Source organism: Amblyomma maculatum, chromosome 4 (genome assembly GCF_055883805.1).
Source record: "Amblyomma maculatum isolate TAMU_Amacu chromosome 4, ASM5588380v1, whole genome shotgun sequence".
Lineage (NCBI taxonomy): Eukaryota > Metazoa > Arthropoda > Arachnida > Ixodida > Ixodidae > Amblyomma > Amblyomma maculatum.
In genome coordinates, this window is record NC_139347.1 from 31,303,729 (window position 1) to 31,309,728 (window position 6,000).

General features: G+C 44.2%; 1 protein-coding gene across 2 annotated transcripts in view; it reads left to right on the forward strand.

Annotated features, from left to right (window-relative positions):
- The window catches only part of LOC146190590 (palmitoyltransferase ZDHHC17-like), a 30,674-nt gene extending 27,272 nt beyond the window's left edge, over positions 1-3,402 (forward strand). For both annotated transcript variants that reach the window (XM_084600983.1, XM_084600982.1), the window contains exon 16: positions 983-3,402. The gene's annotated coding sequence lies outside the window, so the exon portion shown is untranslated. The remainder of the gene's footprint in view (positions 1-982) is intronic.
- Positions 3,403-6,000: the final 2,598 nt, after the last annotated feature.

Sequence of the window (6,000 nt, forward strand, 5' to 3'; positions counted from 1 at the left end):
ACCACTCACTTTATTTGAACATTTAGCCTAGTATACCTTCTTGGTACTACTGTCAAGCCTCACAGCTATAATGAAATGGTTTATAACAAAGTATTGGATATAACGGAATAGCCATTCCCCTTGGAAGCTGTCATAGAGCACATGTATTTCATATCTTTTTCTTATCAAGTCAAATTTCCCTAGAACAGGAAATAGCAAGACATCCAATAATCCTAACTGCCATTTCACACTAAGTATACCATTTGGCTTGGTTTGGTTTATGGGGTTATATTCCAAAGCAACTCAGTTTGTGAGAGACGCCGTAGTGGAGGGCTCCAGAAATTTCGAGCAATGGGGTTCTTTAACGTGCACTAACATCACACAGCACACGGGCGCCTTGCTTTTTGCCTCCATCGAAATGCGGCCGCCGAGGCCGGGATTCAAATCCCACACCCTTGGGTACAGCAATTGAGTGCCATAACCGCTGCGCCACCGTAGCGTGGCGTTTAAAACTATTTGGCAGTGCGCTAAATGTAGTTGACAGCATTGACATGCCACTCATTCCACAAGACCAAGAAAAAAAATAATAAAGAAAGCGCCAAGCAGTTTTCATTGACCAAAAAAGCACCCATTGCAAAATCCGTTGGTCTTCTTGCATGCGCTTCCTCCGCAAAACACTCCTGTCATATGCTACAGTGTTGTGGCCAGCGTGCTCGAGAGCTGAGCGGCGAAGCCAGCCAAAAGGGGTACTGGTGTCAAAATCAATGCATGTCTATGGTCCATGTGGTTCAGCTTCGCCTTATGCATGCACTTTTTTCTGATTTTTTTTTGTGTGTATGTATGCTCTTAGAGCTTCTTTATAGAACGGTTTCTTGGGAGAGATGCTTGCCCCATTGCGCCTCTTATGTAGCACTCTTCTAATGCTTAGAGGCGTGAAGGCAACCAACCACTTGAACTTGCAATCTTGCTGCAAATGTTTGTGTGTTTTCTCAATCCATTGTAGGTGCTGGTGCTGGACGGCTGCCATGGCGGATAGCTGCTTAGACGTCTGTGATCATAGAATGCCAGCTGCAATGAGCCTCGATGGACGGACTCCAAATATGCAGCTTGTGTATGACATGCCTGCCTGCACGTGTGTGTGCTCGTGCGCATGCTCGTGCAGAGGGAAACAGCTGGGAAAGACACTTGAGTCTTTCCTCTCCTTCCTTTCCCATTGGTGTCCCCTGACAAGCCTCGGATGAGGTGCGTCATCCTCAGGCTCTCGGCATTGACCAACTTGTGGTCTACTGCACACCGGTTACTACACTGCGTCAGTAAGAATACATGTACTGAGTTGTCAGAGTATGTGTTGTGTCGTGAAATTGATGCTAGGCTGAGGATGACAAAGATGCGCAGAATCCTCCTTTTCAGTTCATTTGGACTGTGGTAGTAGTCACTGTTATCTCAATTTTTCCCGGTTAACAAGCTTTGTAGGAGAAACAGCGACCTGCCTTATAGACACTGGCATTTGCCATTGCGCGCGCAGTAGTAGTTGCCTATCAGGCAAAACTGTGTGCAGTTCCATGTCATGGCCCAGCCAAATCTATTTTTCACCTCAAATGTCTCTTAGAATGTTTTATAAGTGCTAGTTAGGTCCTGTGTTATGAAATTGTTGCTGCATAATGCATTATCTTCTGGAGCGATTTCTCAAATGACTTTTTTTATTTAGAAATTAAGTGGAGTATTTTGCTCCTGAATTTTTTATTTTTTTTTTACCAAATAGTCACGTCACGCTGTCTCATTGACTTTCCTGGCTGTATGGTGCTTGTCAAGGTAGCTGTTGAATAATATTGCATCTAGGGCAATGGCTTTGCTTTCTTAACACAGAGAAGTGAACATCTAGTGATGATATAAAACAGCTCTACTGTATATATAATATAACGGAGCACTGCAATTTTATTGACGTTTTTTAACATTGTTAGTCAGAGACGTTATTGTGTAAAAGTGCTATATGTGATGTGTGCTTGCGATACATGCACTGTTGGCCAGCAGCCTGATGGTGCTTCAATGCAACCTTAATTTGTCAAAATGTGAATGCTTTTGCTTCTATGTGGTGATGAATGGAGGATATATTACACATAATATTTATAAATTATAATTACTATATTAACGCCTATGCCGCGTAGATAAGACTATGCAATAAGGTGTCTCTAATAGAACGCTTCATCTCCATTCATTCAAATTTTTGTTATTCTAGTAGGCATGACGCTGTTTGAAATGTTATCTTCAAGATGCGAAATGGTTTGTTTTAATTAAGATTATTTAGATTGTTAAAGTACTAAATGAGAGAATGGGTTACTGATATCTTACACATTCCTGACCACAGCTTAGAATGTGGTAGCTATCATCAAGATCTACAATGTTATTCAAGGAGAAAAAAGATGCCATAATTGCTTGCCATCTGAATTATGAACCTATTATGTACGTGACAAAAAGGTTTGATTTTTGTGTTTAGTTCAATACTGTTGTAGTTTTCATGTTTGATCTGTGACCTAGCTTGTGATGCGTTTGAGCTTTCATGTTTTTGTTTGGTGTTTGCACAGAGGGAAGAATATTTGAGCTTGTAGTTCTCCACCCAACACCCCATTGCTGAAGCTTTCACAAAACTGGCTGAGCATGCCTTCGTTCAGTTCCTTTGTGTTTTGATCTCCCGTCACGGAACATTGGGCAATGTTTTCTGAGTGTGCATGTAAGCTTCATTAATTATTGCAAATGAACTCAGGAAAATTACCTTTTTGTGGTGCTTTCACTATGTCGTATTGTGTCTTCACTTGTTCTGCTCTTTCATTTGTTTTTATTTTATTTCTACATGCACATCTCCCTCCTTTTAGGTGGCGAGTGGATTTGAGAGTCAGATTGCGAGACAACATAGTGCTCTTAAAGAAGGGAATGACTGGCTGTGTATTTTCATGGGTGAACTTTGTTTAAATGATCAAATCTGAGTGCTTGTGAGTGTGAGTGTGGTTTCACCAGCAATGATGCATCCTATTTGCACTCAATGTAAATATGCCTCCGCTCGCTTTGTAGAAGCACACATATCACACTTCCACGTGTCAGTGCGAGAAATAACAGTCAGTCATGTGCAATTACTGACAAGTGCTACAGTAGACATAACTCACTGCTGCCCTGCCGAGGGCTCATTCGATGGCATAGCGGCAGTAGTGCTTTGAGATCCTTGTCATCTGCTAGGTCCTCTCTCTCTTCACACTCATTTCGTGGTTTAGATCACAGGTGCTTTTCTGCACTTTTCATGACTAGCGCCACATGAAGCAGCTACGGATTTTCCACGGGCAGCACTTCTTTGTGACAAGGCTGTGCATGTGCAATGTGGACTGCAAGAATGTTGTACTGTCGTGCACTAAAAGAGTGGCATCACTACACTGATGTGTCATTGTGTTTGTCTTTGTTGCTGGTCCTTGTGTAAGCATTTAGATTAGTCATTTTTCTGTGAACGTATGGCTGTGTGCAGGATTTCCAGGACATGGCTGTCTTGGAAAATGGTGCAAGTCCTCTCAGCCACTTCTTGCATAGAACTGCCAAAAGTACACGGGGCACTTTTTTTTGTACTTAGCTCAGTGCACCATGCTGAGAGGAAATTTAAGTTTTTTCACAGTGCTCGTGTTGCAAACTGTATGGTTATGCTGTCTCTTTCTAATGACTTCAAAGGGTTATGTCACAGCTGCAGTTAATGATGTTTTTTTATGTTTGTCACTGCGCCCCTTGTTTCAAGCTTTGCAGTTTTTAGGGACCTGTGTTCTCAAAGAGGCTAAAAGAAATACCAGTTCTGGGTAGACTGAGAGATCAGCGTCATGTTGTTGAAAGTGTGCCATTCTTGTGGATAAAAGCACTTGTGTGAGCCAGAAAATTACATAGAAGAAAGGGACATGGAGCGACACCCCCGAGAACTCCAGTAGTGAAGCCGGCTGCAATTGATTTGTTGCTTCGTTGCCTAATACTATGGTATAATCTCACTAAGATGGAGCTCAGTTAAGATGAACTTTCTGATAATACAAATTTGATTCGTTTTGCATAAATTAGATCTAAAAATAAAGTTTACTGACATATTTTTCCTTATTTTCGTCAGCTCAATTAAAACATATTCGCACCAACCGTAAATCACCTGTCCAATGACGTGAGGCATACGCGCAGCAAGCAAAAAAAAAAAAAAGGAAAATTGGAGGAGCGTCTCCTTGCAAAAACAAAAGTAAATTAACGTGCGTCACAAGATATCATTCCAGGATGCAGCGCTCATCCTCACCGGGCACCTCCGCACCAGCCTGCGCATGAAGTAAAGCAACTTCGCACAACCGAGATCTCGTCGTGGTGCACGCGTTGCATTGCCGCATATGTTGTCTCAAACAGGCTAAGAGGCGCGTGCACCTGCAAGTTGGATTGGCGTTATTACACACAGGGTTTCTATTTTCAACTGACGCTGCGTGACAACTCAGTTTCACGCTGCAAAGGTATATCGTGGACTTCAGATATCATCGCTGCATCCGGGTCGACTGCGACGAGCTGAAAGACTCGACGCGCACTCTTGTGGAGTCGGGAATAGCCACACTGCGGACATAGTGGAATAAAAGAGAATTATGTGTTTTTAGAGACGGGTAGAGCATCATAACTGGGGTACACAACCAGCTTGCTGGGCTGATAAGACTAATAATTTCTACCGTATGCTGCAAATACAATAGTGTTTATCGAAGTGTTCAATTACATAAGATTTGTGATCCTTTTGTCTTAGACTGTCTCGTGACAAAATGTTGCAATGAAATATGGAGTATGAAACCAGGAAATGGCGTTTATTCAATTTGTCGCAGATTAGGGGTTAACTGTGCTTGTTGTGGCCCAGCTGGTACATCGCAAAGTTAGTGCCCTTCTGAAGACGAGGCACCGCCATCTTAGCATTATGGTGTAAGTGTGGATATTAGAGCTTCCGCTGGTTCAGGTTCCAATATATTTGCATCCTTTGACATCAAACGTATACGAGGCTGGAAACCACGCAGCGTTAAAAAAATGCTTTTCCCAGTCAAAATCCAGAGCTCTCCAATATGGCTGCTCGCTTTTACATTCCTTTTTCCGGACTTCTTCGAAGTGCAGGTTAGGTGTCCCTTGAGGAGTGAGACAGTTATCACGCCTTTCATTTCTTGGAAAATTTAACTAGGCAAACGATGAATTAAACTTCAAGGCTGACATTTATGAACTTTCACATTTAAGACGAAAGCTTCACAATATGGTGGGATACAACTTCATAACAAAGCGGCAGGTGCCCTATTGATCGTATTGACTGACCCTCATGACGCCGCTAGTATAATCCCGCGCGATGAACTTTTCAGCTGCCGCACCAAGTGTTTTCACACGCTGAGAGGTCCAAGGGCATATTTGGCGAGAATCGGTCAACCCCAATGGTTGAATGGGGAGGAGACCCTTGAATAATAATCGGTTCACAGGAAAGGGAAGGCCCAGTATGTCACGCTTGTTCTGTATACACCTCAACCGCGCCGCCATGGATGGGAGGAACGTGGGAGTGAAAGCAGAAAGAAGGGTGTCTTAGTGAAGGGCTCCAGAGTAATTTTGACCACCTAGGGATCTTTAACGTGCACTGTCATCGCGCAGCACACGGACGCCACTTCGTTTCGCCTCCATCTTTCGCCCCGCCGTGGTGGCGCCCGACTACTGTTCTCATAGCCGCTTTTTCCCTCCTCCGTAGTCTCCGTCGCGCCGGCGTTTGACGGATGAGGGGAGTTAATGGTGCCAGTACTCCCCGAAATCGGGTGGCCGGCGCCGTTGTGTTTTGCTCCAAGGTGCCGCCGGTACGGCAAGCGACGGACTCCGCCCCATGGAAGACGGACCAGTGAGCGCGCTCGCTTCTCTCACGTGACTCTACGTCACGACTTGCGTGTCGCGACCGAGCGAGCGCCGGCGGAGCGGCCATCGCGGGCTCGCATGCAGACGGCGGCTCTATACTATCTAGGGACTCTAAAC